The 10802-nt window shown below is 33.2% G+C and overlaps 2 long non-coding RNA genes across 4 annotated transcripts; both read left to right on the plus strand.

Annotated features, from left to right (window-relative positions):
• The first annotated feature begins 6183 nt into the window (after positions 1-6183).
• Positions 6184-7276, plus strand: LOC147291353 (uncharacterized). Its single transcript, XR_015121015.1, has 3 exons — positions 6184-6318; positions 6468-6550; positions 7143-7276. It is a non-coding gene; the product is annotated as an uncharacterized LOC147291353 (long non-coding RNA).
• A 354-nt stretch (positions 7277-7630) lies between these two features.
• Positions 7631-10448, plus strand: LOC147291354 (uncharacterized). Of its 3 annotated transcripts, XR_015121445.1 has the most exons (4): positions 7708-7740; positions 9160-9241; positions 9936-10016; positions 10149-10448. It is a non-coding gene; the product is annotated as an uncharacterized LOC147291354 (long non-coding RNA). The 3 variants fall into 3 exon arrangements; XR_015121446.1 differs by lacking the exon at positions 9160-9241 and having other exon boundaries at positions 7631-7740; XR_015121444.1 differs by lacking the exon at positions 7708-7740 and having other exon boundaries at positions 8220-9241.
• Positions 10449-10802: the final 354 nt, after the last annotated feature.

Here is a 10802-nt window from a genome sequence, read left to right on the forward strand (position 1 = left end):
CATCGACCTTTTTCTTTATTATTCTTATTACACATTATAAATTTATTATTGAAACCATTCATTTTTTAAATAATTATTTAAAAATCATCTATGCAAAAAATCAACCAAATCGGAAGATATAGTTGTTTAATTTAAAGATGAATGCCATCCACCTTTTTCAATTCACATTCTCTATCAACCTTCTTCTTTATTATTCTTAGTACACATTATAAATTCATTATTGGAATCATTTATTTTTTAGATAATTATTTGAAGATCATCTATGCAAAAAATCAATCAAATCGGAAATCATTTGGTTATGTAACTATGATCAAATAAACAAACGGTTTTTGTAACAATTTGATTTACCGTATGTTTATTTGATAACGATTACATAACCAAATAATTTCTGATTTAGTTGATTTTTTGTAAAGATGACCTTCAAATAATTATATGAAAAATGAACGGTTCCGATCATGAAAATACACTGTGGAATGAGAATAAGAAAATAGAAGATCGGTGGAGAAGGTGCATTAGAGAAGGTGAATAACATTCCCCTAATTTAAATCTTTATCTGTTTGCAACCAAAAAAACATTCTCTATCTAGTCTGTTGGGATAGCTTTTGGCTGTGAGTTTGGATTGCTTTTTGCGTCATATCTCTCGACAGCAGAATATGGTGGCTGATGTGGTTGCTTCTTTGAGTTTTGGCTTTAATATGGATTTTCATGTGCTTTGCTTGGAGATTCAAGTCTCTTAGACTAGGTCTATTGTTATATAGTTTTGTTATTTTTTGAGTGTGATGCTTGCGTAGTTACCATGGTACTGGATCATGGGACATATATTTTGACAAATAGTATAACACTTTTTTTGGGCCTTTAGATCTTAGGAAATCCATGGGCTGAATTCATTAGAATAACTAATAAAAGAGAAAACTAAAAAAGAGAAATTGAAAAAAAAAAAAAAAAAAACGACGGAGGGAGAGTGGTGACGCTGCAAGAGGGAGGGAGAAGGGCAACATGACCTACATACTTTGGCGTTGCCGCTTACACTTTGCTGCTGATTGAGTCTTGATATCTTTGAGTAAACAAATTTTCCTCTGGACTCTATTAGTATAACCATGATTCTACGTAATAGATATTATACATATATATTTTATAATAATTTACTAGAAACTGATCTAGATGACTATATTTGAGTTTGAGTTTATAATTCAGGACCGGTCCGAGGATTTAGGTGGCCCTGGGCGAGAAAAAAATTTGAGGCCCTTTGCCCATTCAATAACTAAAATTAATTGACCAAAAAATCAATAAGCAATTTCTAACTTGATACCCATTAATTTAGTAAGAGAAATTTAAAAAAGAGAACTGATTTGAATTAATTGAAAATCTTTAAGTACACAAAATTGGAGTTAGTTTTAAAGATAACTAATACATGTAGCAAGATTTAGGCTGCAAGTAGCAAGCTTCTTGGCAATCTATATTCCAAATTCTCTGCTAACAAACCTTTGTTATCAAATTAGAGAGCTTCCTTACTCCTCGATATTAATTAAAGGAGGCAAAGTGTAAAGCAACTAAGAGGAATAGTCGATCAAATGGATGAAGGAGGCCCTGGACTGTGAGACTGAGAGTGATGAAGATGAATGAATAGTCAACAAGGAATAGTTAAAGTAGAAAAATGATTAGAGGAATAGTCAATAGATGAAGGAGACCTACACTAAAAGTAGGAATAGTCAAAAAAATTTATTTTATTTTTTTTAATTAAAAAGCCCAACTTAGAAGTTGGAGGCCCTTTGGGTGGGTGGGCCCTAGGCGGTCGCCTAGCTCGCCTACCCTCAGGGCGGGCCCTGAGTTTATTTAATCTAGATCAAATACTATAACTATGATACTATAGTATACTATAGTATATGCCACCCAAAATACTTGTATATGCAAAAAGTAAATTTGAGTTTTTGACCCATAATTTTTTTTAATCTTTTGGTGTTGTGTATGTGGTATGATAAATTAAAGAGGATGAAAAACTAATACGTACTCAGTTGATGGAGAGTAGAGTGATGAGATTAACCTAGAAATCATGGCTAAGGCCTCAACAGAGAATAAAGAATTACTATCACCTATAGAGAGAGTTCTATTCCCATGTTCTTTACTCTGAGTCGACCTGATTCGCAATTGCAACTTCTAGGCACCTTGAAACCCCGAACCACCCGGCTACTACTATTCAATAAGGACCCTTCTAATTCCACCAGTTAATTTTCTTTTCCATATTCCTTTTCTCTTGAGTTTGTCCAGGTGCTATTTTGGTCTAAATTTGTAGGTTGTTTGTTTTTTTCTCTTTTGCCGCATAGAATTTTGTTTTATAACTCCACTCTCTTTCTCTCTCTCTAAAAGATAAGTTTTTGTAATACACCAAATTAATTTGCTCTGGAGCTGATTGACTCCAGCAAGTACTGGTAATTAAAATAGAAAGTTTGAGTTGCACCCAATCTGAGAATTTGATAGAGGAGTGAAGTTTAGAAGTAAACTGTACATGTGAGTCATGGCTTTGTGCATTTTATATTGGGTAATTTAATTGAATAACCCATTTTAATATCAAACAAGCTTTTTTGACCCACTTCTCCCAAAAGTTACATTTCTAACTTTTTTTCATGTAAAATATCCATAATGTCCTTCATATAAAACCCAACCAATATGATCTCTCTCTCTCTCTCTCTCTCTCTCTCTCTCTCTCTCTCTCTCTCTCCCTCCCTCCCTCCCTCCTCCCCCAGCCAACCACTGCCCCCTCTGCCTAGCCCCTCGCCACCATATCCCTTGCTGCCAGCGCCCCCATCCCCTGCCGCTCACACCCACCGTGCCACTACGACTCCACCCACCCTGCGACTCCCCCCTTTCTTCCTTACGACCCTCCCTCTGTGCCATCGCCTCTAGATCTGCCCTCCTACTCTCTCTCTCTCTCTCTCTCTCTCTCTCTCTCTCTCTCTCTCTCTCTCTCTTTCTCTCTCTATCTATATATATATATCTCAAAACCAGATCTGGATTCAATAGAGAAGAAGAAGAAGATGCAAAAATTGCAAATGTGAAATTTTCTGTGGATTTTCCTAGCAAGAAGATGGTCAAATTTCTGATGGAATTTCTAGTCGAATATGGAATTTTCAATCGAATATTTGGTAGAATTCGCTGTGGAATTTTCCCAACAAGAAAATGGTCAAATTTATGGCCGAATGCGCAGTCTACATAGGATATATATAAAGGGTATTTTAGTCCAAAAAAATGTAAAAGGATTAAAAATGTAAGTTTTGGAGGATGAGGGTCAAAAAAGCTTATTGTATATTAAATGGGGTTATTGAATTAAATTACTCTTCTATATTTAATTCATGTATATTAGTCATAGCTTTGCGGGTTTATCTTTATCATGATGATCAAGAGCATGACATCATACTCTAAATTGAAATAAAGCTCATGTTATTATTGTAGAGCAAATTACAGATTTAATCCAGTTATTTTATACCTAATTCAATTTTAGTCCACAATCTTTTTTAAGTTCTGTTTTGGTCCACTAATTGTTCCACTTGTTCAATAAAGGTCCAGATTTGTTTTCTCAAATTTGGTCTGCCTTTTACCCTATCAAATCTCACTCAAATTCAGCAAATATATATTTGTTTTAAAGTTATGCATTTCTTCTTTACAATCATATAAATATCATTCAAATTGGAGTTTTAAAACTCAAGATAATTAACCTCAAAGTAGGGTACCTGAAACTGCCAATTTTTCAAACTTCACCCAATCTCAATTCTCTTAGATTCTAATACTCTAAATTTGTTTTTATGACTAAGAAATGATGAAATATAACTTATAATTCAATTATAATTGAAGAAAACACAACACAAAGGATTTAAAGTCACAAATCTGGAGTTTTATTGAACAAATGAAATAATTAGTGGACTAAAACAGAACTTAAAAAAGATTGTGGACCAAAATTGAACTAGGTATAAAATAAGTGGACCAAATCTGTAATTTCCTCTATTATTGTATAATGCATACACTGTTAGATGCTCAAATATTGAAGAAAAGAAATAGGCTCAAAATTTTGGACATGTTTATTATAAGTAGTGTGGTTAAAGCTCATGTTATAATGATATAATACATGCAGTTACTACCATGACATCATATTGAACTGGCATTTTTTTATTTTCTTAAAATGCTTCTTCAATCTATTAAACAAATTTTAAATTGTAGTCAATATTAGTTTTATTATTAGTTTTCATAATAAATTGATTTAGTTTTTCAATTTATTTTTTGGTCTTAGTCTCTATGGATCAGATCTTGACTTCTTAACTTGAGGATGTTGAATTATCATCAACTCTAAGTGGTGAATTAGGTAGTTGTCATATTCCAAATAAAGATGTTAAAACATTAGAAATACCGTATGTGAGAATGTTTTTTGAAACAATGGAAGCAGCAATAAGTTATTATATATGAAGATTATGCTCAACAAGAAGGGTTTTGGGTACTCGATCTTCATCAAAGTCTCGGCGGCGCTCAAATAAGGTGACTAGAGCAAAATTTATTTGTTCCCATTAAGGAAAACATACCATGAAGACTGAAAAAGAGAATGACAAGCAAAATAATGATCGCTCAAGGAGAAAAAGAGGAACAAGTTGGACAAAAGACATAGAAGTCATTCAATTGTTAAATGTGGGTGTGAGGCTATTATGGTAGTTGTTCATGACAGATGGTCTCATAAATGAAAAGTGTATGTTTTCAAGGACATCAACAATCACAAAATAGGAGCCCGGCTAAAAGGATATTCATAAGGTCGAATCGACATATGCTTAATGCAGCTAAGGATTTGACAAAAGCATTTCATAGAGAAAATTTGCCAATTGGTAAAGTTCCTTCAATTTTTTGTGGTGCTCATTATATTGGCTTTGATAATAAAGATTGTTATAACCACTTAAGAAATGTCAAACACAAGGAGTTGGAAGGTGATCGAAGATACACAATCAGTTCTCACTTACTTCCGGAAAAAGCAAGCAGAAAATCCAAAATTCTTTTATGCAATTCAGTATAATGAAAATTGGAGGGCAACTTATTTTAATTGGGTAGATTTTAGGTCACGCATGACATATCATTATTTTGGGGATGTAGTCATATTTGATACTACATCGGACAAATAAGTATGAAATACCATATGTTGGAGTAATTCACCATTTTCAATCGATACAATTTGGATGTGCACTTTTACAAGCTACAGGGCAACATTTTTGTGGCTATAAACTCTTATTTCATACAAGGAAAATTATTAACTAACTTTATTGGATAGTGTGCATTAATCATGAGAATTATGTAGTATAAATTAAATCCAACATAAGGCGACTTTCTTAAATCTATTTCTCATCCAAATTATTCTTTTTTTTTTTAATCCAAATTATTCATTTGATGCATTTACAATCAGTATTAAAAATTTGCAGTGGTAGTGCTCTTAAATGATATATTTTTTTTTTTGGTCTATTTACTCCTTCCCTTTGTCTTGTTGTTCGGCTAATTTCATATGCTTTAGCTTACCCCATGAGGAAAAATGTGTGGCACTAATTGCAATGAATCCTTCACCAGTCTTTTGGGTTGTGTAACAGCTATGTAGATCAACAATGAACTAAATATACCTACCATTACCTTGGTAGTTCCCAAATATATACCACATTCGCACATTAGCAAGGTCCAATTTCACTTCCTCCACAATAATTCAGCAACCCAACAATATCATTACAAGAGTGAAGCAATGTTGCAGCTTCAATAGTGTCCAAACCAACACTACTACAATAATGTAAATAGACATCGGTCAATAGACAACGATTTGTGTTTTGTCCGTTATCTTAATTTACTACACAACGGTTTTGTAAAAACTGTTATATGGACGTATAATATCCAATGGTATTTGGTTTTGAGATTTTTCTTAAATTATTAAACACAATAGTTTTAGACAAAACTGTTGTATTGGTTAAGTTACAAGAAAATAAAGAATTTGCGGGTGTTTGTATTTGGCCAAAAGCGGAGGCGCGCTAATGAACAGTCCTCTCCTTAAGTCTAATTTGGTCAAAGCCCTCTGACTTCACCTACTTTCAGACACTCATCCCCCATTCGATCTCCATCTTTGCCGTCCTCAACTCCTCATCGCGCAGAAATCTCTCACAGCTCGATCTCTTTCCTTCTGCATTATCCAAATTTTCTCCCTCTCTATCTCTATCCTCTCTCTACGTCTATCAGTGTCTCTCTCGCTCTCTATCCATTTCTGCTACTGACCGTTCTCGGCTAGTTTGGGAGCCCAACCAGTAAAGCTCATACAAGGTTTCGCTCTAACTGTAAAGCCCATCCCTATCTAATTATGATTTTAATGTTGGTTAGATTTTCTTGATTTAGGATTTAGGGTTTCATACAAGGAAGCTCCTCCCTATCTGATGAGGGTTTTTAATGTTTATTTGATTTTCTTGATTTAGGATTTAGGGTTTCATACAAGGAAGCTCCTCTATGAAAAGCATAATTTCTCTTTTCGTCAGTTCTTTTCTTTTGTTCAATTTCGGTGAGTTCTTCAACTGGGTACCTGTAATTTTTCATTATATTCACTTTTATATGATGAGTTTTCTCTTTCTTTTAAGTTTGAGATTTCTTTTCTTACATTTTGATGCATCTCTCCCACCTCCCACCTACATACCCATTTTGATTTTTTTTTTTTAAATCTGTGGTAATACATGAGTTGGTGAATATTGTGTCTATGTATCTGTGAGAGAGAGAGAGAGAAAGAGAGAGAGCTAGAGAATGGAGAGGGTGTTATAACCATCAAAGTTTGTTTAAGAAATTAATAAAGGATGTGTTTCTATGAGCAAAGAAAAAACAATGCCATTCTAAAATCTCAAATTAAGCTAGACTCTTTATCAAATTATGTTTTTAGAGGACTTGGTAATTTTCTTTGTTCTGCTTATTTTGTGCTTTTAGAGTAGTTTGTAATCTCTAATGACTAATCTATTCTTTTGAATACTTGTTCTACTAGTTTTGTGCTTAATAATTTACTTTAATTTTCCATTACTTGAATCTCACTCTAGGCAAAATCTAAGAGAAAAAATAATTAATTAGTATATAGGTGTTTTTCATTAATGAGTTATACATGGATGCAGAAAATGTTGTTGTGGGAGATGCAGGCTATTCATCTTGAAGCTCATGTTGAACAGATGTTTGATGGTTTGGATGATGCAGATGGTGTAGAGGATGTACCCTTTGATGAGCTCGTGGGCATGCAAGGACCTGTGTTTCATTTAATTAGTTGAAAATGAATTCACTGTAAGTTGGTTGTCACTGATTTCCCCTGCCCCGGCCCCTCCTTTTAATTTATGGTTGCTGACAAGTATATTGTTTCTCAGGTTTTACAGTCTTTTCCTAGTTGCTCTCCCTGTAATCTTTATCTTTTGTTCTTATATTTTTACCAGTCTCTATTTGTATTCTTAATGAAAGAAATTTTCTTATTTATGTAATTAATATTAACGTGTTGAGTGAATGAGGGACCCAAGTTTTGTTTGAACTTCTAAATTTATCATGTTTTTCCAGCATATAAGTTGTTGATATATATTGTTAATATATTTGTTTTCCTTTCTCTCCTTGTTTTTAGATCCATCTGTTGCTTTATTACATCATCTTGGACAGCAATTGAAGCAGGTGACTAATGTTAATCTCTTTGATGCTGAGGCTTTGGAATCGATCAAATCAACCAGTTTATATGTAAGCTCTTGACCTTTTTTGTTTCTTGCTATACATTTTGTTAGGGGTACTTTGATATATCATAGATTCTTGCTTTATCTTAGTCAAACCCAAGTTTGTTATTGCTGCAATTCATTGTTGCAGAATGCATCTACTCGATCACTTTTCAGTGTTGGGAATAGGATTCTGGATGACAGCATTGAGAGAAATAATGGCAATGTACCTCATGTATGCCAGTAAGAGGATACATGGATCCGATACTGTTGAAGCCTTCATGAATCCATGCACATTTATAATTTAATTCCTTGTTCTCTGCTGTACATTTTATTTTGTATCTTTCTTTTGAGAAAACTTTTAGCCATCTTTTTATTTTGTATCTTGCATAGTCCTTCCAACAGTTATAAGTGAATATTGGTTTGGTTCAATAACTAGTGGCCAGAACTAGTGATTACATGAACCCAGTTGTCAAGTTCTGACAAATGTAATTTTTTTTGTACAGGAATAGATGCTCAAGTATCATATGATTTTCACTCACAGAGGAAGCTGAATGCAGAAAAATTGAAAAGGCAGTTAGTCAACCAAGTACTAAATTAATCATTTAGCTTATATTAATCACTATTGGAATTTTAAATGGACCTGTTTGAAGCCTCAGGTCTTTTATTAGTGACATGACTAGGAAAAAAGGAGAAAGAATGGCTGAACAGGTCTCTTTCAGATTGTTCTTGGTTGCAATTCATTCTATGTCTTCTGCTTTTTTGTATTTTATAACTTCTTTTCTCTTTTATTAATTTTCTGCTTCTATAGAATGGGGAAACTAAATACATAATGTAGTTATATAATTTTTTTCTTTCTTAAATTATATATGGTTTGGCAAGGTGGTTATCTTTCTCAATTGCTTTCTCCTTAACAACATTGTAGAAATATGTTTGTAGAAACATTTCTGTTGGGCCTCTAACAGTTGCTAACATCTGTAAATCTCTTGAAGAAAATTATTAAATGGCTTGTACATGAGTAGGAGTCTTGAAGATGTAATTTTTTTTATCAATGTGTTCCGTTGACCTAGGAATTGTATGTTCTCTGGGTCCTAAGGTTGGTAGTCGATAACCAGGTGGTAATAAAAGAGGAAAATGGATTGTACATACATCAGATGGCCAATATTTTAGTTCTTTGGTAGTTGTACTGCTTTCCACCATTTAACAATTATTTTATAGTGTTTCCATGGTCTATGTGGCTTTCATGTTAAAGGTTAGCCCCGTCATTAGCTGCTAACTTATTTTAGTTTGTCTGCAGAGTTCCTAAGTAGAGCTTTACATTTAGTGTAGTGTGTAGTGCGAAAATCTTGGTATTTAGAAATGGAAGTTCCAATTTTATGTTTTACTAACTAACCATTTTGGTCAATATATTGTCTATTGATTCTATGTCCATTTTGTCTGCTCGTAGAATTTTGTTTTCAAACCTAGCTTATTACCTCAAGAGGGAAAAGCAGAAGGCTTTAGAGAATATGGAAAGAACTTCAGCTCAGGTATGGTTATCCATATTTCTGATAGAGTTATGCTTAGTGCATGCTTAGGCTTTGGAATGCATAGTTTTAGTAATTATTGTACTAAATCTTTGGTAAATCTTAGGTTATCCATATCTCTAGCATCACTATTTTTATTTATTTAGCTTTCAATTAAATATTTGGTAAATCTTTTCTTGACATTTTTGAAATTGTAATAAACCATCCATTGCTGTTTAAAGGGTGTTTTCCTTCTCAAATGACTCATAAAGAATTTTAACAAAAAGGGATTGTACGTGAAAGACTTGACTTGACTTGACTTTCAAAAAGGTTTTTATGTAAGCTTTGATGTATATATATGGACAATTGGAATGTGCATATATTGATGGTTTTGTTTATCCTTACAAATGGAAAGGATGCTGAAGAAGGGAGATGGCCAGAAATATATACAAGAGAGGATCATTCACAAGCTGTGCTTTTTGTGTGTCAGTTCTTGACAAGTAAATATATACATATGCCTTTCAATAAACCCCCCTTTTATAGGCATAATATATCTGCATCAGCTAATTGGCCCATGGATGATGGCCTTCAGTTTCTATGCTCATTGTAGGAAATGGGAAATTGTGAAATAAACTTATAAAGTTTTGTAAGCATAATGATTATGTGATGAAAAACTCATAGCTGTAGCAAACTTACATTATTAACAATTGACATGCAGGAACTTGAAAGGCAATCAATTATGAGGCTTTGTTTCAAATGCTCTTTTGGAAAGATCAGAAGCTGGATTACTTGTACAGAGGTACACCTTCCCATCTCAAAATATTTAAATGTCACATTTTATGGTTGCAGATAGAAGCTCAAATTGTGTCTTTATTTTCACAGATTTTGATTTTTCTTTAATTAATGAGTCCATTTGCCTATTTTTCTGTAGGGATTCAAAGACGGGAGGAGCTCAAAATGCTTTGGTTGTCGGTCCATCTACACCAAAGGCACAATGAGTAGTCTCTTGCTCTCTCAGTTTATTATTCTCTTATTATCTTCATGAAAGGTCTTTGGAGGCAACAATGGTTTCTCATGTTTTTATTTTATCTATGTTGTACATGTATTGACTTGGTCATTTGGGGCAGCAAGACATTTTATTTTGTGAGGGAGGAGAGTAGTATACATGTATTTCTTTGATACATTATGACTTTGTACATTGAAAAGGTTGAAAATATTATTGATTACTTTGTATCTAGATGTTAACAAGTAAATAATACAACAGATTCTCTATCAAAAGTGTTGTATGTACCTTTGATTTATAATGGTTCAATATCAGAAATCATTGTCTAATCCATAAGCATACCACGAAATCCTTAAAAAATTGTTGTACTAAATAACTTCATGCAACAGTTTCCAACACAAAATCGATGTACCAAAGAATTATATACATCTAAACAAACTTGAAATAAATAGGCCACACAACGGTTATATACTAAAAACCGATGTTCTTAATAACTTTATGCAACGGTTTATTATTAACACCGTTGTATGAAAAACCTATAGACATGACAATTGCATGTTTATGAATACCATACACAACGGT

The sequence above is a fragment of the Dryas octopetala genome, chromosome 3, assembly GCF_963921425.1.
Source record: "Dryas octopetala chromosome 3, drDryOcto1.1, whole genome shotgun sequence".
Classification (NCBI taxonomy): Eukaryota; Viridiplantae; Streptophyta; class Magnoliopsida; order Rosales; family Rosaceae; genus Dryas; species Dryas octopetala.